Source organism: Callithrix jacchus, chromosome 1 (genome assembly GCF_049354715.1).
Source record: "Callithrix jacchus isolate 240 chromosome 1, calJac240_pri, whole genome shotgun sequence".
NCBI lineage: Eukaryota > Metazoa > Chordata > Mammalia > Primates > Cebidae > Callithrix > Callithrix jacchus.
The window spans coordinates 192,602,756-192,623,820 of NC_133502.1; the positions used below are offsets into that span (position 1 = coordinate 192,602,756).

The 21,065-nt window shown below is 43.6% G+C and overlaps 2 long non-coding RNA genes and 1 pseudogene across 2 annotated transcripts; 1 reads left to right on the forward strand and 2 right to left on the reverse strand.

Annotated features, from left to right (window-relative positions):
- The first annotated feature begins 219 nt into the window (after positions 1-219).
- LOC144578904 (uncharacterized) lies at positions 220-6,120 on the forward strand. The gene is made up of 3 exons (XR_013525390.1): positions 220-338; positions 3,850-3,997; positions 4,148-6,120. It is a non-coding gene; the product is annotated as an uncharacterized LOC144578904 (long non-coding RNA).
- A 2,139-nt stretch (positions 6,121-8,259) lies between these two features.
- Positions 8,260-11,998, reverse strand: LOC144577427 (uncharacterized). Its single transcript, XR_013521271.1, has 4 exons — positions 11,949-11,998; positions 11,196-11,223; positions 9,107-9,165; positions 8,260-8,348 (listed from the first exon to the last, which is right to left on the reverse strand). It is a non-coding gene; the product is annotated as an uncharacterized LOC144577427 (long non-coding RNA).
- A 7,137-nt stretch (positions 11,999-19,135) lies between these two features.
- On the reverse strand, positions 19,136-20,537 carry LOC100393294 (ribonuclease H1 pseudogene; annotated as a pseudogene).
- Between the last annotated feature and the right edge of the window lie 528 nt (positions 20,538-21,065).

Sequence of the window (21,065 nt, forward strand, 5' to 3'; positions counted from 1 at the left end):
CCTTCCCCTGGGATGTGGGTGGCTATGAATAAATACCTCCTCATTTACTGCTTTAATCGGGCACATGGAGCTTAGACAGTAAAATCAGGGTGTAAGGAGGGTTGCTGTCCATTCTTCTTAATGGGTCCTAAATGTAAAATAGATATTTTAATACGCTTATGCTTCTGTGATAAGACTGAGTAAACATTGACACTTACCCTAATTGTTTAAAGTTTTGCTCTAGCTTTCATTGTGGTGAAGAAACGAATAAACACTAGATTTTTTCTTAAATGTGGAAGCCGTTTTGAAAATCCACGTCCAGGAACAGTTATTGATGTAGAGTTGACTAGGAATGAGTGGTAAGCCACCTGTGGTTTTTGCATCTGGTTCTATAATTTTCTTAATTTGCTTCAGTTCAGCACAATCACTTAATTCCAATAACTTTACCTGAAAGCATTTCTGATTCTTTACAGATAATTTGGTCTCTGTTTTCTTATTATTGGGCAGGGATTCCTCATTTGGATCTAGAAATTGCGATTAGTCTTGTGGTGGTTGAAGTTGCTTCATCAAACTTTTTTTTTTATTTGAGACGGAGTTTCGCTCTTGTTACCCAGGCTGGAGTGCAATGGTGCGATCCCGGCTCACCGCAACCTCCGCCTCCTGGGTTCAGGCAATTCTCCTGCCTCAGCCTCCTGAGTAGCTGGGATTACAGGCACGCGCCACCATGCCCAGCTAATTTTTTGTATTTTTAGTAGAGACGGGGTTTCATCTTGTTGACCAGGATGGTCTCGATCTCTTGACCTCGTGATCCACCTGCCTCAGCCTCCCAAAGTGCTAGGATTACAGGCATGAGCTACCGCGCCCAGCCCATCAAACTTTTATAAATGTCTTGACCCCCTAAGAGTTAACTTCACTGTGGCCCTAAAACCCTTTTACTTATGAATACAAAAGATAGCAAGTGATCTTTATATTGACAATTTAGAGTAATCACAAATCAAATTATATTGAATATATCATGACCATCAAAATGTTTATGCAGTACCCTGAGAGGTTCTATTTATTTATTTATTTTTAATTAATATTTTTTTGAGATGGAGTCTTGCTCTGTTTCCCAGGCTGGAGTGCAGTGGCATGATCTTGGCTCACTGCAACCTTCACCTCCACCTCCCAGGTTCAAGCAATTCTCCTGACTCAGCCTCCTGTGTAGCTGGGATTACAGGTGCCCGCCAATACACCTGGATAATTTTTTTTATTTTTAGTAATGACATGGTTTCACCATGTTGGCCAGACTGGTCTTGAACTCCTGACCTCAAGTGATCCACCCGCCTTGGCCTCTCAAAGTGCTGGGATCACAGGCATGAGCCACCATGGCCGGCCCGAGGTTTCTATTTTTAAAATTTCTTTCTGCTTAAAAACAGCAGTGTGCAAAAAGAGACCAGTTCTTCTTATGTGAAACATTTTGTATGACACTTAATCCTAAGAATCTGAACAAGGAAATAATGTGTTCAGAAGGTAATACTGAATAGGCTACAAAATGGTTTTGTTTCATATAGTTAGCCCTGTTGTTCATGGAGACAAGGAAGTAATTCCGAACAGTGAATTAGAAGTCTTTCTTGGCTGGGCGAGGTGGCTCAAGCCTGTAATCCCAGCACTTTGGGAGGCCGAGGTGGGCGGATCATGAGGTCAAGAGATCGAGACCATCCTGGCCAACATGGTGAAACCCCATCTCTACTGAAAATACAAAAATTAGCTGGGCATGGTGGTGTGTGCCTGTAGTTCCAACTACTCAGGAGGCTGAGGCAGGAGAATTGCCTGAACCCAGGAAGCGGAGGTTGTGGTGAGCCGAGATTGTGCCACTGTACTCCAACCTGGGTAACAGGAGTGAAACTCCATCTCAAAAAAAAAAGTCTTTTTCTTGTTATGAGGAAGCAAGTCATTATGAGTGAGAGGCCAGACTTTAAGACATTAGGATTAGACACACAACTTCCGAAAGATGAAATGGTTGCAGGCATTTTATGTAAAAACATATTAAAATAATAAAAGATACAAAAAGGAATAAAGGCCATAAGAATGTCGAATATAAAGGTCAATTTGTATTTGAATATCTAACAAACATGAATATAATTGAAATGAAGAAAAATCAGTGGAAGGGCTAAAGAGAAGGTTAGACATAAAAAAACAAATTGTTAACTGGAACATATGTTTGCAAAATTCCCAAATGCAGTGAAGAGTCATAAAGATATGGAAGATATGAAAAAAATGTTTAGAAAAATATAAGGCAAAATAAGATTTGTTCAATATCAAATAGAAGTTTCAGTAGTAGATAAGATATGATGGGGGTGTCATGGGGTGAAGCAATATTCAAAGAGAAAGTCTGAGATTCTGAATCCTCAGACTGAAGAATAAAAGGATTTGAGCAAAGATCAATAATAGTTCACACTTAGAAATGTTATAGTGAAACTTCAGACAGCAAACATAAGAAAATTTAAAAGCAACTAGAGGAACAAATATTTACAAACAATAAAAATCATTCAGCAAGAGTGGAAACCAGAGTACTATGAAGTATCTTTAAAATGCTTAAAAATAGCTGTCAGGCTAGAATTTGATACCCAGCTAACTTATCAAGGGTGACAGTGAAATACAAACAGTTATATACAGTATATACATTAACAGATTCACCAGACCCTAACTGAGAGAACTACCCAAAAGACTGTATTTTAGGAAGAAGGAAATTGAACAGTTAAGGGAGAATGAAATGCAAGAAGCAATGCTGATCAGTAACAATGGAGTATAAAAAAACCCTTGATTTCATAAATGGCTAATTTATAGGGTATATTATAACAGGACCTAAAATATTGAATGTAACACACAGAAAAGGAGTTATGAGGTTAAAGCATATTAAGATTTTTCAGTTATTAAGGAAAATGATAAAAGCTTCTGATGCTTTATGCTTGTTAAGTGCGTTATACAAATGAAAGACTTATGTGAAACCACAGTAGGAAATTGTGACATTCATAACAAGAGTTGGGGGGAAGTGAAGGAAAAGCAGAAACATTTGATCAATCTAGGAGAAAGCAGGAAAGAATTAAAGAGAAGAGCAAATAAAAATTATTATAAAGTACAACATAAGATTGTACACATAAAAATAATTCAACATAATACACATAAATCAATCTTACTGCTTGTATTGTCTAAGAAGTTTTGTTTTTTTTCTTTGAGATGGAGTTTCGCTCTTGTTACCCAAGCTGGAGTGCAATGGTGCGATCTTGGCTCACTGCAACCTCTGCCTCCCGGGTTCAAGCAATTCTCCTGCCTCAGCCTCCTGAGTAGCTGGGATTACAGGCATGCGCCACCAGGCCCAGCTAATTTTTTGTATTTTTAGTAGAGATGGGGTTTCACCATGTTGACCAGGATGGTCTCGATCTCTTGACCTCGTGATCCACCCGCCTCGGCCTCCCAAAATGCTGGGATTACAGGCGTGAGCCACTGCGCCTGGCCCGTCTAAGAAGTTTATAGTCCAGTGATTCTCAGTGAGGCAGCAGGTCTTCATCCCAGGGTCTCTGAACATAATTATCTACACCCGTATCAGATCAAATGTGCCAGTCTTGTTTCTTCCTCCAGGTTTCAGTGCATATATTTGAAGTCAAAATCCTAGGAGAGTTACTATCTGTGTCAGTTATTTAATTGCCTTCTACAGATTTGCTTTCTCACATCGTTTATCAGTTAGACAGGTTTCTGAATGTAAAGGAAACTTAAGTCTACAGAAGAGATCTTTGTAAGCTGTTATACTAGATGTTTTCATTTCAGACATCAGCTTTACTATACCTTCTTTTTCAAATGAGCTGATACCCACATGTCCTCTAATTCCAGGTATGACTTTTTTGTCGTGAGTCAGCATGTGAAAGAAGGGACTGTTACCCCCACTCATTATAACGTCATCTATGACACGATTGGCTTGAGCACAGATACAGTGCAGCGTTTAACTTACTGTCTGTGCCACATGTATTATAATTTGCCAGTAAGTACTTTTTTTCTCTTTAGATATTTTAAATGTAATATTCAAGATTAAACAACGTTGGACCTCTGCATTGGCTTCTATGAACTTAAATTTAGGGAAAGATGTAAAGTGAAAAATATTTAGTTGTGTTTTTCTTTTTTTCTACTAAAGGGCACCATTCGAGTTCCAGCGCCTTGCCACTATGCCCACAAGCTGGCATACCTCGTGGGGCAGTCCATTCACGAGAAACCGAATCGTTCGCTGTCAACCCTTCTCTTTTACCTTTGACTTGTAGAAGACCTGATGAGGTACTGAAAGCACAACTTGTCAATCTGTCTTCCTTTTGGAGCAGGATGTCTGAAATATTTTCCTGCTTTATAGCTTTAAATTCTCATCGTTCTTGATTGGACACGAGAGAGATTCGGAGTGATACGTTCTACTCTCAGTACTACCACGGACTGATTTTTCCAGAGTAGAACTGACAGGGTTTGGCTTGCATTTTCCCTTTCAAATAGGTGTCAGAGATCTTATAACTAAATGTGACTGAACGTGTTCCACCCCAAGCAGGGCCACTCGGATAATTGAAAAGACTGGACATCTGTCAACAACTCTACTTTTCCAACTCTACTTGGAAAACTATATCTACTTTAGTTTTGAAACTTTTTTTGTTAGGCAGGAAAGGAAGACATCAAAATAATAACACTGGATTTCTGTTTAATGTTTTGTATTTAGAATTAAGCTATTACTGATGAGTTACATAGGAAGCACTGTGTTATTCCTTGTACTCGGGTGGGAATTTGGATGTATTTGGGTGGAGTGGTCATAATGAAAGCTTGATTATGCTTGTAATTCCAGCACTTAGGGAGGCTGAGGTGGGCGGATCACCTGAGGTCAGGAGTTCGAGACCAGCCTGGCCAGTATGGTGAAATCCCATCTCTACTAAAATGACAAAAATTAGCTGGGCGTGGTGGCGGTGCCTGTAGTCTCAGCTACTCGGGAGGCTGAGGCAGAAGAATCGCTTGAACCCAGGAGGTGGAGGTTGCAGTGAGCTGAGATAGCACCACTGCACTCCAGCCTGGGTGACAAAGTGAGACTCTGTCTCAAAAATAAAAAGTTGGCAGCTTAGGAGCACAAACATTTGGTTGCTTTTTCCCCACAAAGAAGGAAAGCTAAACTCTGTTAATGAATTTGTCTATTTCATTCTATCGCACAGTCCCAGTGTATTATGTTAGCCGTATCGTAATTAGACATCTTCAGTAAGTTATTTAAGTGAAGCTATTATGTTTTTCTAGAAAGCAGACTTTTTTCTCTCCTACTATCCTTAATTAGACTCAGGAGACAATGTGTTTTTCTTTCTTTTGAGATGATGTCTTGCTCTTGTTCCCCAGGCTAGAGTGCCATGGCGTGATCTTGGCTCACTGCAGCCTCTGCCTTCTGGGTTCAAGCGATTCTCCTGCCTCAGCCTCCCAAGTATCTGGGACTACAGGCATGTGCCACCATGTCTGGCTAATTTTTGCATTTGTAGTAGAGACAGGGCTTTGTCATGTTGTCCAGGCTTGTCTCGAACTCCTAACCTCAAGTGATCCGCCTGCCTCGATCTCCCAAAGTGCTGGGATTATAGGCGTGAGCCACCTCGCTTGGCCTTGTTTTGTTTCTTATACTCATAAATAAAGTGGTATTGTAGAGGTGGGGATTAAATTCAAATATACAAGAAAAGGCCTATTTGGAAACAACGTAATTGTTTGATTATGTATTAGGTTTATAATTTGAACTGGTCTTATAAGAAATAAAATGGAAAGACTTTAGAAAACGTGTTGTAATCTGGATAATGTCCTCCTGAACAGTTATCGCCAACAGCAGTAAACATTGAGATGGGTCTGTAATTTGAGAAATGCTTGTATAACATGTTCTTTTGTGAAGTTAGAATCTGATTTATAATGATCCATTTCTAGAGGTCTAAAAGTCACTTGGAAAGAATAAGCTGAAAGTAGGTATTGAAACTTTCTGAATGTTCTCTATAAATACAGTATATCACTATTCCTAACACTAAATTTAAGATGATGTGATGCAATAAAGGCATTCATGTTAAATCAATGATTTTAATATGAATTAAACATGATTGGAATTTTTTATTATACTTTAAGTTCTGGGATACATGTGCAGAATGTGCAGGTTTGTTACACAGGTATACATGTGCCATGGTGGTTTGCTGCACCCTTCAAGCCGTCATCAACATTAGGCATTTCTACTGGGTGTGCACATAGAAATGAAGAGCTTTGGCCAGCTGTGGTGGCTCATACCTGTAATCCCAGCACTTTAGGAGGCCAAGGAAGGTAGATGATCATTTGAGGTCAGGAGTTCGGGACCTCCCTGGCCAACATGGTAAAACCCCCTCTCTACTAAAAATGCAAAAAAAAAATTGGCCAGGCATGGTGGTGTTACCCGCTTTTAGGGAAGACATTATTTGGGTTTTGTTTGGTGTTTCAAGCTTTTTTGGGGGTTAGGTGTATCAAGAAGTGTAGACTTCTCTATACATAATATCCTTTTTCCCCACAATAGGTTTTTGAAAAGTCTGTTAAAATAAAGATCATCGAAAGATCTCTTCCTTAACCTTTCCTCTACCAGAAATCTCTCTAGAGACCAGAAGTATCACATGGTCCTTTCTCCCTTCTTGATTTTGTAGGAGTCCAAAGCTAATCTCTCCCAAATCCGGATTGCATGCACCTGTGCCTTTGGGGCCCTTGTGCATTCGTTCTTCCTTCTCTTCTAACCTCAAAAATGTGTTTTCTCTGTTGGCTCTTTCGCTTTAACACAGAAGTACCCTCACCCTTTTTGTTGAATCTTGGAATGAAAGGCTTTCTTTACCACGCGTTTTCCTTTAGCTGCCACTGCCCCCTCCTCCTCTCAGCCAGATCCAGGGAGAGAAGCCCTCGGTTGTGTCATTGTTTTCTCACCTCCAGTCCACTAATTTGCCCTGACACGCGGCTCGCTCACTCACACGCACGCAAGCCCAGTCACTGAGTTGCCCTGACACGCGGCTCGCTCACTCACACGCGCGCAAGCCCAGTCACTGAGTTGCCCCGACACGCGGCTCGCTCACACGGACGCAAGCCCAGTCACCGAGTTGCCCTGACACGCGGCTCGCTCACTCACTTGGACGCAAGCCCAGTCACTGAGTTGCCCTGACACGCGGCTCGCTCACTCACACGCACGCAAGCCCAGTCACCGAGTTGCCCTGACACGCGGCTCGCTCACTCACACGCGCGCAAGCCCAGTCACCGAGTTGCCCTGACACGCGGCTCGCTCACTCACACGCGCGCAAGCCCAGTCACTGAGTTGCCATAGCTGATTTGTAGCTGTCCTGCGCTCCTGGCAACACTTGACTCTGTGCATTGAGATTATACATACTGAGTATGTATTGACCAGGCCCTGTGCTAGGTGCTGCTGTTACAGAAATGAAAAGCAGACATCTTCTCCTTTCTAGTGACTCACGGGAGCAGCTGTTCCTGATTCATACGCAGGTCCCTTGACTCCTACTGCTCAATTCTGTAAGCTCGACTTTAATGCCGTGTAAATCGCCCTATTCCCCAGGTCTTTTCTCTGCACTCCTCTTTACTATACACAACTTCTCAAGGCAATCACTCCCACGCCCATGGCTTCCATTGCCTTCTCTGTTCTGAGGACAATAGAATTCTAAATGTTTTGCTGCGTGTATTAACTTTATTTTATACCAGATCCCTCACTTGCTATAATCACAGGAAGAAATAGGTGAGGTGGAAAAGTTTTCTACTCTCAGTGTCACATTAAAATGGAATTCTCTGGTCAAAAGTTGAATATCAATCTCTGTAGGCTGCATCCATTTCTGGCATCCCAACATATGTTTTCAAAACCACACAGATACTAAATCAAACTATTAAGAGTACCTGGGGAAATTTAAAAGGAGAAGATGTCTGCTTTTCATTTCTGTAATCAGAGGTTCAAAGTTACTCCATGAAAGTAATAAAAAATGGTGATATTCTTAACATGCTCATTTTAGAAAATTTCCCCAAAACTGTGAAATAGTCATTTGAAGAACTGGCTAATATGGAAAGGCAGCGTACCATAGAAACAGGAAGTCGATTAGGGCTGCCTAGAGCCAGGGCTGCAGGGGTTCGGGAAAACAGGGGAGTCACTACTAATAAGGTTTCTTGGGGCAGAATGAAGAGGTTCTATAATTAGATTGTAACAATGGTTGCACAACCCTGAAAATATAATAAAAACACTGAATCACGTACTTTAAATGGGTGAATTGGTTTGCATGTCAACTACATCTAAGTAACTATTTAAAAGAAAAAGAATACGTACAATGGTAATAGTAGCCCACAGACCACTCCTGCAATAAGAGAAAAAGAAACACCGTGAGGATTACATCATGCTGAATCCTGTTGGCACAGGTCTTTTATTAACATGGCGGTAACAGAAAACCAGATGGTGGGCGGGGCGTGGTGGCTCACACCTGTAATCCAGCACTTTGGGAGGCTAAGAAGGGCAGATCATGAGGTCAAGATATTAAGACCACCCTGGCCAACATGGTGAAACCCCATCTATACTAAAAACTACAAAAAAGCTGGGTGTGGTGGTGGTGGAGCCTGTAGTCCCAGCTACTCAGGAGGTTGAGGCAGTACGTGGAGCTTGAACCCAGTAGGTGGAGCTTGCAGTGATCCAAGATCACACTGCTGCACTGTACCCTGGTGACACAGAGAGACTCTGTCTCAAAAATAACCCAGATGTCAAACTTTGAGGAAGTCACTGGCCCCAAATGAAGTATAGGGGATGCTTACTGAAAATGCAGTGGGTTTGGAATACTTAGCAAGTGTCTATGCTGGCTGGGAAATACAAAATTATTTTTCAGAAAGTAAATGTTGCTACTGAGAAATATACACACGACCAGTTGGTAAGTTATGCCATCTTTTGACTGACATTGTCAATCAGGCCTCAGTTGTTCATAAACTCCAGCGACTGGTTGCTAGTGGCTAGAGGCCATGACAACTGAGGTCTGATTCACAATGGCAGTCAAAAATGATACTCACTTGCTATTCTAGAAGCCCCAGAAAAAGACATTTCTCCTCAAGATGAACAAATGCATCTCACCAGGGGCTCCTCGTCCTCGATGTCTTCAAGGACGCAGTCCTGGAGGACCTCAACAGGACCTAAGAGAACACAGAGTGACAGTCAGTGCATTGGTGCTGCTGAGGAATCTCACAAGGAGCTTTGGGGAACGTGGACGGGGGCTGGAGTGTATGGAGCTGGGCGGTTGACCAGCATGGACTGAGCTCCTGCTGGACTATTCTCCTTGGTGCTGAAGGCAAAGGAGAGGGGCAGAGAGAAATGAAAGAGCCTTGGCTTCCTAGCTACGGCAACCTCATCACTGTGAAATAGTCACCTTAAAAACTGGTTAATACAGAAAGGCACTGTATATAGAAACAAGAAGTACATTAGGGCTGCCTAGAACCGGGGGTGCAAGGTTGGGAAAAACAGAGGGGTGTCTACTAATGAGGTTTCTTTGAGAAGGAATGAAGAGGTTTTGAAATTAGATTGTAACAAGCATGCATAGCCTATAAATAGAGTAAAAACACCAAATCACCCACTCTAAATGGGTGAATTGGGTTGCGTGTCAACTACATCCCAATGAAGCCATGTTCAACAGAGAATACATACGGTGGTGATATTCACATGCAGCATCTTCCTGCAGTAAGAGGGGGGAACAAAAACATCATGAGGATCAGATCATACTGGGTCCTGACTGCACAGGTCTTTTATTCACTTGGTGGTGTTAGAAAACCAGGTATCAAACAGTGATCATGTCATTGATCCCCAAATGAAGCATAGAGGATGCTTGGAGAAAGGGCTGTGGCTTTTTTGTCTTTGGTTTTGGACAGATTCTTGCTGTCACCCAGGCTGGAGTGCAGTGGCATGATCTCGGCTCACTGCAACCTCAGCTTCCCGGGTTCAAGCAATTCTCCTGCCTCGCTCAGCCTTCCAAGTAGCTGTGACCACAGGTGCCTGTCACCATGCCTGGCTATTGTTTGTATTTATAGTAGAGATGAGGTTTCATTATATTGGCCCTGTCTGCCTCAGCCTCCCAAAGTGCTGGGATTCCACTGGCTGTGAGCCACTGATGCAGTGGGTTTTCATGGGATATTTAGCAAGTCCATGTTGGCTGTCAAATACCAAATTATTTTTCAGGAAGAAAATGTTGCTACTGAGAAATAGGCTCAGGCCTTACCTGATTGGGAAAATGGTCTTGGCCTTTACTCAACACTGATCCTGCCTTAGGAGGAAGAGCCCTGCCCAGGCCAACCTCCTGCACCCTGATGGAGGCAGGTGCCATCAGAGCCCTGGCTTGAGAGTCAGAGGAACTGAGCTCAACACGTGGGTACCCTAGAGCCTGCACGTGGAATACTGAGTTGCTGTCCTGATACAGCCAGGCCCCCGCTGCCGGGTTTGCCCGGCCCACCCATCCAGGGACCGGTAGGGAAGAGAAATGCTGAGGTTGGGGGGACCAGAAGGAGGGTCCCCAAAGGGTAGAAAGTGCATGCAGAAGGATGCTCAGCAGGGGCTGCAGCAGGAAGGCTTTGAGAGCCCACCAGGCAGGGATCAGCAAGGGGTCTGACTGAGCAAGGGACTGCAAAGCCAAAGTCTCAGTCTCTAGGCCCAGGGATCAGGGTTGCCAACTCCCTACAGAGGCCCCAGCGGCAGGGGACTGCAGGCTCACAGCGAGGACAGTGGGTGGTATCTGTTGTTAGCTCTCTTCTTCCCTCTCCCGATCCCTATGGTCTCCACTATCAGAACATATTCTGCCACTTCTAATAAGGACAGAGTGGGTTCCTTAAAAAAATTACCTAAAATGATAGTTCAGGGTGCATTTTCAGAAGAGAAAATGGGTGTAGGGTTCTGGAACAGGCTTGTGGAAATCAGGGGATGAAGAAGGCACTGTATATAGAAACAAGGAGTACATTAGGGCTGCCTAGAACCGGGGGTGCAAGGTTGGGAAAAACAGAGGGGTGTCTACTAATGAGGTTTCTTTGAGGAGGAATGAAGAGGTTTTACAATTAGATTGTAACATGCGTGCATAGCCTATAAATAGAATAAAAACACCAAATCACCCACTTTAAATGGGTGAATTGGGTTGCATGTCAACTACATCCCAATGAAGCTATGTCAAACGAAGAATACGTACGGTGGTGATCCTCACGTGCAGCATCCGCCTGCAGTAAGAGGGAAAAAGACCATCATGAGGATCAGATCGTACTGGGTCCTGACTGCACAGGTCTTTTATTCACTTGGTGGTGTTAGAAAACCAGGTATCAAACAGTGATCAAGTCACTGACCCCCAAATAAAGCATAGAGGATGCTTGGAGAAAGGGCTGTGGCTTTTTGTCTTTGGTTTTAGACAGATTCTTGCTGTCACCCAGGCTGGAGTGCAGTGGCATGATCTCGGCTCACTGCAACCTCAGCTTCCCGGGTTCCAGCAATTCTCCTGCCTCACTCAGCCTTCCAAGTAGCTGTGACCACTGGTGCCTGTCACCATGCCTGGCTAATGTTTGTATTTATAGTAGAGATGAGGTTTCATTATATTGGCCCTGTCTGCCTCAGCCTCCCAAAGTGCTGGGATTCCATGTGTGAGCCACAGAGGCAGTGGGTTTTCATGGGATATTTAGCCAGTCCATCTTGGCTGCCAAATACAAAATTATTTTTCAGGAAGAAAATGTTGCTACTGAGAAATAGGCTCACTACTAGTTTGTCAGTGATGCCATCTTTTGACTGACATCATCAATCAGGCCTCAGTTGGTCATAAACTCCAGTGACTAGTTGCTAGAGTCCATGACAGCTGAGGCCTGATTCACAATGGCTGTCAAAACTGATACTCACTTGCTATTCTAGAAGCCCCAGAAAAAGACATTTCTCCTCAAGATGAACAAATGCATCTCACCAGGGGCTCCTCGTCCTCGATGTCTTCAAGGACGCAGTCCTGGAGGACCTCAACAGGACCTAAGAGAACACAGAGTGACAGTCAGTGCATTGGTGCTGCTGAGGAATCTCACAAGGAGGCCTGGGGGATGTGGACCGAAGCTGCAGTGTATGGAGCTGGGCTGCTGACTAGCATGGACTGAGCTGCTGCTGGACCACTCTCCATGGTGTTGAAGGAAGGCAAAGGAGAGGGGCAGAAAGAAATGAAAGAGCCTTGGCTTTCTAGCTAGGGCAACCTCATCAGTGTGAAATAGTCTGAGAACCGGTTAATACAGAAAGGCACTGTATGGCTCAGGGAGAGCATCTCATCACACCTGCTGCCCATGGGAAGGTCTAGGCAAATCCCAACATTTTATGAAACATTACAGGTTTATTTAACTTCTGTGGATCTACATATCCTGCCACTACATTTATCATCTATGCTGTTGTATTTTTAAGATTTTAGTAAAGCATACATATTTATTATTTTACTTATTAACTGTGCGTTTTCATATTATATTCAGTAACATTCATGATGCTGTGTCAATAATGAGAAAATTCTAAATTCATAATCTAGCTTCCACCTTGGGCAATGGAAGAAAAACAGCAGTGTAATGTTAAATAGAAAAAAAAAATACATAATGATTGCAGAAATTAATGGAATAAAAAACAGGAAATCAACAAAACCAAAAACCAGTTCTTTGAAAAGATCAATAACATTGATAAACCTCTACCTTGTCTAACCAGAAAGGAAAAGAAGGAAGTCACGATGTACTAATAATATCAGTTGAAGATGAGTGGAATCAAAAAATACTAAGAAAGGAATATTGTGAACACATCTGTGCTCACACTTGGATACATTATATGAAATGAGCTAATTTTTTGGATCTGTTTCAGAAAGTTACAAGTCTTCTCAGGATAAACGAATCATCTGAATAGGCCTATATTTATTTTAGAAATTGAATCAATAATTAGTATCTTCTCAAAAAAAAAAAAAAAAAAACACTACCTGCAGATGAATTCACCGGTAAATTCTACCAAAATTCTTACAAAGAAACGTAGTCTTACCATACAAGCAAGTAACCATAATTTTAGCATTGCCTTTGTTACATTTTAAAAATTATGGTTCGGTTGTGTTCCACTGGCTCTGAGGACACGAGCTGTCCTCCACTGGGGGTGCTCCCGGCCCTGAGCAGCACTGTTTCTGCAGCACACTTGTCAGCAGTTAAGGACAGATGTCCACAGCAGTTCTTCCTCACATGGTTGCTGGCTCACATCCCCAGCATGGCTCAGCTGGGGCCCTGGAGGTTGCACTGGCTGCTGGCAGTCTTCACACAGAGGACTGATCATTTGTGTTCAACCCCAGTGCCTTCCCTCCTTTTACTTTCTCTTTGCTTTCCAGCCTATATATTTACTTTTTCTGACATATTTCTCTATATTCTGTCACTTGGGGATCTCCCCTGGCAACAGAAAGCAAAACCAGGAAAACCCAGGTTTGCCATATGAATCACTGTTGAAACAGTCCCACAGCTGCACCCAAGAGATGGCGGCCATGGCCACTCTCCCTGTTGTCAGCCCCTCTCTGCTGACTGGCGGTGCTCTCCTTAGGGAGGACAACACTGAGCCCTCCTTGACACCGAATCCCTACATTTTAAAAATGCATTCCCTTGGGGCCTGAGCAACCCCAGACACCCACCCTCAGTAACTGTGCTGTCCCCAAATGCACCCCAAAATATTTTCAATGTTTGATGCTGATTTTCTCTCCTTGAATTTGCCCCAATTCCCTACAGACTCTGAGAGCTGCCCTGGCTCATGGAATGGCTTCTGGTTCTTACAGAGTCACTGTCTGCAGCATTGAATGGCCCCCCTTCAAGAGTGTTCTGAGTCACCTGGCTCCCTGGTCGTGACCTTGTCTATTCCCAAACATCTGCCCTCCGCTGACATCAGGGAGCTTTCCTGTCCCCAGGGGTGGTCTGGCCCACTCCAGGGCCCCATGACCCCTTCATTTCTGCTCAGCCTGCCTCCTAACACCACTGCTCCCATTCTAAGTGTAAGATTGTGGTGTGTTTTTCAAACCATTCCAGTTCCTTCTGGATCTCCTGAGTAAACCCGATTCCCTGGAACAGACGGTTCTCAGCACAAGCCACTTGTATGGCCCTTGCTAGCTTTGGGATGTGTATTGATTTCATTCTTTCTCTGTCTCAACCCGAGAAAATAGCCTATTCTCTGAAGGGCCCCGATGCCTTTTAATACTGTTGTCCATTAACAAACTCTTGCCTTTCTGTGGGCAAAGCCATGACTTTAATCTCCCAACTCTTTTTTTTTTTTTTTTTTTTGTTGGTTCTTTTTATTTATTTATTTATTTTTTTAATTTTAATTTTTATTTTTTTAAAGAAGGGAAAAAAAAGAAAAAGAGGGAAAAAGGAATATTACTTCATTCCTAAAATGGGTTTCAATAATGGCCGATCAATATTTTGAGTGTTTAAAGTGGTTAATGCATATTTTATGTGTTTAAAATGGAGACCTCTATTGTGTTTATTTGTTCTGGCTCTGAGTTCAAGTCCTGGATATCGTTATCAATTTGTTGTCTCGTTGACTCTAAATCTCTTTATGTGTCTTATGTATCTGGGTGTTAAGATCTCTTATTGTTGCATTAATCCTTTTACCCTTGCATCCTTGTAGCTTTGAAATCTATTTTATTAAATGTGAGAATTGCAACTCCTGCTTTTTATTTATTTATTTTTGCTCTTCATTTGGTTGGTAAGTTTTTTTTTCCATCCCCTTGTTTTGAGTCTTTGTATATCTTTAGATATATCGTTAGATTTTGTGGATAATGTATATTTTGTGTGTTTAAAATGGAGAGCTCTATTGAGTTTATTTGTTCTGGATCTTAGTTCCGGTCCCGGATATCGTTATCAATTTTCTGTCTCGTTGAATCTAAATCTCATTATGGGTCTTATGTATCTGGGTGTTAAGATCTCTTATTATTACATTAATCCTTTTACCCTTGTATCCTTGTAGCTTTGAAATCTATTTTGTCAAATGTGAAAATTGCAACTCCTGCTTTTTATTTATTTATTTTTGCTCTCCATTTGGTTGGTACATTTTTTTTTTTCCAACCCTTTATTTTGAGTCTATGTATATCTTTGGATATACCGTTAGATTTTGTCTGTATCTTTTAATTGGGAGATTTGGTCAATTTAAATTTAGGGTTGCTGCCATTTGATATTAACTGGCTATTTTGTCCTTTCGTTTATAAAAATTCTTCTTTATGTTAATGCTCTTTACTTTTTGGTGTATTTTTAGAAAGGGTCATACTGGTTGTTCCTTTCTGCGTATAATGCTTCTTTTAGAAGTTCTTGTAGAGCAGGCCTGGTGGTAATAAAATCTCTGAGTACTTGCTTGTTCCTGAAAGATTTTATTTTTCCTTCAAATGTAAAGCTTAAATTGGCAGGATATGATATTCTGGGATGAAAGTTCTGTTGATTAAGTATATTGAATATTGGCCCCCACTCTCTTCTAGCTTGTAGGGTTTCCGTTGAGAGATCTGCTGTAAGCCTAACAGGCTTACCTTTATGGGTAACTTGATCTTTCTCTCTGGCTGCCCTTAATATTTTCTCCTTCGTTTCGATCTTGGTGAATCTAACGATTATGTGCCTTGGGGTTGGTCTACTTGAGGAATATCTTTGTGGTGTTCTGTGTATTGCCTGGGGTTGAATAGTGTCCTGCTTTGCTAAATTAGGAAAATTTTCCTGGATAATGTCCTGGAGAGTATTTTCCAGCTTGAATTCATTCTCTCCGTCACATTCAGGTACACCGATCAAGCGTATATTAGGTCTTTTCACATAGTCCCATATTTCTTGGAGACTTTGCTCATTCCTTTTTATCCTTTTTTCTCTATTCTTGTCTTGTTGTTTTGTTTCATTAAGTTGATCTTCGACCTCTGATACCCTTTCTTCTGCTTGATCCATTCGGCTGTTTAAGCTTGTACAAATTTCACTAAGTTCTCGTGTTGTATTTTTCAACTCCATAAGTTCATTTGTATTCCTCTCTATATTGTCTATTCTTTTCAACATTTCATCGAACCTTTTTTCCAAGTTCTTAGTTTCTTTACATTGGGTTAGAACAAGTTCCTTTAACTCCCAGAAGTTTCTTATCATCCACCTTTTAAAGCCTACTTCAGATAATGGAACACAGTCCTTTTCCATCAGGGCTTGTTCCGTTACTGATGAGTCCTTTTCCATCAGGGCTTGTTCTGTTGCTGATGGGTTCTGGTTTTGAGTATACTCGGCCTTCTTAGGCTGTTTTTTTCCCTTCATTGTAGATGAACCGCCTTTCTAATTAGTTTTCTGAGTCGACGTCCGACTTATTGATTCCCAGTGCTGGGATCTGAGCAACCCACTGTGGCGGCCTAAATAGCAGCGATAAGACTGATGGTGCTCTTCTGCCGGGGAATCTCTGGTCTGGCTTCCCTCTTGAGTCCGCAACAAGCGGCTCTGACTTCCCGGAGCTCCAAACTCCGGTCAGTAGGGGAAGCAGTCCCGTTGGCTCTGCATGAAGAGCTGCTGCGCCTAGACGGCAAAACCGCTGCGGCGGCCACAAGAGTTGTGCTGGCGACCCGTGGGGCTCCTCCACTGGGAATCGGCTGATCGGTAAGTGACGAAAATTTTTCTAAAAGTGTGGCGTCGTCTCGTTCTCTGGGCTTTCACTGGGAGCTACAGTCCTGAGCTGTTAGCGGTCGGCCATCTTGGATCCTAATCTCCCAACTCTTGGATCAAAATGTATGTAATAGCCGCGCACAGTGGCTCATACCTGCAATCCCTGTAATATTCTGGAATGCCAAGGCAGGAGGATCACTTGAGGCTGGCCTGCGGAAATCCTGTCTCTACAAAAGTAAAAATATAATTAGCTGGGCATGGTGGTACAAGACTAGTCTCAGCCACTCAGGAGGCTGAGTCGGGAAGATGGCTTAAGCCTGGGAGTTCAAGGCTACTGTGAGCTCGATTACACCACTGCATTGTAGCATGGGCAACAGAGACACTGTCTCTGAAAAGAAAAAACAAATAAAAACAAACTGTAAATTAAAACAAAAGGCACATCTGAGGCCAAGCTAAGTCACACAGAGGGGACTAACTCTGCAGGCCTAGGGATGTGCTTTGTGGGTTCAGGAGGGACCCTCCCCAGTCCCTGTTCTGGCAGGAGGCTTTGGTGACAGTTCATCTAGGACAACTCCACTATGGGTGGCACAAAATTCATACCAGAGCGCACTGGTCTTTTTCTGCATTTGCAGTTGGAAGTGGTAACCTCAGACCTGGCTGAGAACACAGTAAAGGCAGCAAGCCTGGGCCTGCTGTCCTCCATTCATTCTTCAGGGGTCTGGACTCTTCTGTAGCTTCCTCTTTTCTTTCGTTGTTTGGCTCAAGGGAGGCCCATGCGGGACTCGGAGAACATGGCTCTGAGCTGTGACCCCTCCCAAAGCACTGTCTTGAGCTGCCTAGGTCATACCCCCGTGGGGACTTTGCTTTATATCAGCAAGGTAGACCCTCCAGCCTGGGTCACTAGTTAAAAGCCAAACCTAAGACTGTAAGCACCAGCTCACAGCTCCAAAGCACTATGGGGAACTGCCAAGGCCAGAAGCCAGCGTGGTCCCAATGAAGCCTTCTGCACACATCAGGCATCCCCAAACCCTCAGACTTTGTAGTTACTCTAATGCTGGCTGCCTCGCCAGGAGGCCGGACACACCCACCTCTGCACTCAGCACCTGACTCTGTACCCAGCACTAGGCTCTACACTCGGCACCTAGCTCTGCTGCATGGCTCCCCTGGAATGCTCCTGCTGATGCAACCCTGGTCTGCTCTCACACTGGAAACCCCGCCCAACAAACCGCCAACCAATGGCGGCCCACCCCGTCCCAATCCCGCTCCCCTGGAGCCAATCAGAGCACCCAGCTGTTGCTCGTTTCTCATAGCCATAAAAACCCCACTCCCCAGGAAATCTTCTCTGGTCCCCATTCCCCAGACCATAGAACCTCACCTGGGAGCTGAATAAATTGGCATTTAATTTTCTTATACTGGCCTCAGTTTCCTCATTTTAAACTCGGCAATAACCCTTACAGTTACTTGTGAGGACTCAAAGCTCAAAGCCTCTGCTGGATTTAAGGGCGTTTAAACAGAACACGCCTTTCTTCCCATTCCAATCCTGAGGCCTCTATGACAGTTGTGAGGGTCATAGCACATGCCAGAGGGCAGGGAGCACATGGCAAAGCAGGACCCAGAAAAACTAGTTGGGGGGCACTAAGGGGGTGCTTGTTCAGGGGCATAAGCACCTCATGGGGAAATAAGGAGGTGAGGAAGAACGGCCCCCACTCCCAGCAGAAACACTGTGGTGGGAAGCTCAGGGAGGCTGGGGGTGGGCTGGGGAGAGGCCAGAAAAGTGGGAACAGCCCCCTGTATGGGCCAGTGTGGGCAAGGTCTTAGAGGGATGGGGCAGTTGGGTAGCGCCTCTGCATGGCACAGTACCCAACAGTTGCCCTGGTGGTGGTGCTCTTCACTTCCTTCTGCATGTTAACTTTTTTATCAGGGAATATAAGATACACATAGAAAAATGTATAGGTTTTAATAAGTATATACAGTCACTTGTAAGAAGAGAGAGAAAAACACTGCAGCACCCATTACCTCTCTAATGCCTCTGGCCAGGGGAACTGCTGTCCTGACCATGATAGAAATCATTTCCTGGTTTTCATCACGATTTTCCCACCTACACGTGGTCCTCTGAACAATGTAGTTTGGGGAGCCTTGTTTTCAAACTTTATATAAATGGAACTGCCTTATATGTATCTGTTGGCTTTTGCTCAATATGTTTATGAGATTTGTCCATGGTGATGTTTGTACCTATACCTTGTTATTTTCACTGCTGTTGAATATTCCATGATTTAATAAGTACAATTTATTCTAGTCTTTTTTTTTTTCAGGGTCAAACATTTTTAATTTGCACAGTTTTTAACAGAAGAACCAAATAAATTTTTGAGAGACTTATTTACACATCTTGGTCTTTACAGGTTGTAACTGTTCCTAGAGAATGGCCTAGCAGCCAGGGTTGCCTGCAGGCAGGCTTTGCCCTATACCAAGTGCCCTGCAAGCAGGCATGCGGGGCTGAGAGCCAGCACACATCCTGCCCACTGAGCTGCCCGCCCAGGCCCCAGGCTGCACGTTTCTCTAATGTACCCACAGGCACAAGTCACTATACAAGCAGGAGACTCACTCCTATAAACCAGACAGTAAATGGATGCTTTCAGAATACTCCCAGACTTCTGAGTTGCATCTTTTAACCAATTTTTTTTAGATTTCTTATCAAAATAAATATAAGCTGCAGCATTTTAGGCCATTTGCTTTGCTTGCCTGCAATAAAACAAGCAAGAACGTATGGAACCCAGTAAGCATAATGCTGAAATCTCACATAACTCTCCAATCTCAAAGATGTTCAATTTATTATATACTTAGCGATTTTTTATAAAATTGGGTCACAGAATGCCACTGCGCCTCCCTGATTCCGTGTGAAAGCTGCATCTGCCCATCCACTGCAATGGTCCCACCTGCAGGCTCTCTTCCACACTAGTAAGTAAGCCGCTGGCTCAAGTTTTCCCAAGGACTCACGTCACATGGGTCAGTCTTTCGATTGTTTAGCTCCTTCTCTGGCTGATCTATTAGCTTCTTCATTGCCCGTAAACCCCGAATGACCAGGAACGTGCATCCACTGGATGTCCATGCCCTGGGTGAGCCTCTCCAGTGCCACAAAGTCCTCTTTGTTGATCACCTCTTTCCCTGTACTTGTCTTCCACCCATTTTTCTTCCAACCTTGAACTATATACTATAGTTATATCATTTATAGTAAACATACTGTCTCTATACAGAACCAATTTATTGATGTTTTGAGCCTTTGCTTGTTCAATGGCTTTGCAGGCTGCATGAATTTCTGCTCTTTGGTTTGTCTGTCACCCAGGAAGTCTAATGCCTACATTTAAAGGATGGCCCGGCCCCCAGTAAACGCTGATTCCTGCTCGTGGCCTCCTCTGCCCATTACTGGAGCAGCAGCCATCTGTGTAGACGACAACCGAGTCTCCCATGTAGGAAAACATGTCTCTGCTAACTGGAGGCACCAGCTCCACACTGGGCTTCAAGTGCTTTGCATACGGCTCTGTGCCTTAATTTCCATCTGCATCCAGTGGCTCATGGAGTCGCTTGCTGGCTTTCGTCTGTGATTCTTGTCCATGTTGCTTTTTCTGCCCTTCTGAAGCTTCTGGGCTTGCAGATTTCCTGACAAAGGCCCAGGCCTCATCCTCTGTGGCAAACTTCTTAAATCTGGCAGCAGGAAACCGGTCCACCTGAGCCTTGCACTCATTCCAGGTCAGAAAGACCCCAGTCTTGTGGCCCCTTCTCACGGCATAGAACATCCCGAACCCACGATAGGCAGGGTGACAGCGCACGGTGGCCAAGGCGACTCTGTGGGCCAGAAACAGAAGCCTGCTCATCGCTCACTCCCGTCACCAGGAAGCATTTCGGCTCCCGGCTCAGCGTGGGCACGACCCGGCCAATTTATTCTGTTCTTGATGGACATTGGGTTGCTTCGAGATACAAGTTTCTCCATGATAGATATACCTAGGAAGTGGGATTGTGGGCATGTTAGTTACAGCTGATGGGGCTGGTAGTGGTATGCATGGTGGTTCTTATTTCCCTGATTTCTGAGGATAAACACCATTTCCATTTGGATATTCTGTTTTGTGAAGTGGCTTCTAAAGTCCTTTGCTCATTTTTTATAGGGTTTCCTGGTATCTGTTGGCGTTTTTTGTATGTTCTGGGTAGGAGTCTTTTGTCCATAATGTTGAAGTAGGAGATCAGCAGAACTTGTTTTCCAAGCACTGGTCAAGACCTTGGTCATGACCCTACTGATCAAAACATAATCTGGTCAGAATAGGATGCAGTATAGAAATCAGCTGAAACCAATATGGTGACAAAGGTGACCTCTAGTTGCCCTCACTGCTTGTTATATGCTGGTGATAATGCATGCCAAAAGACATTCCCACCAGCACCATGACAATTTACAA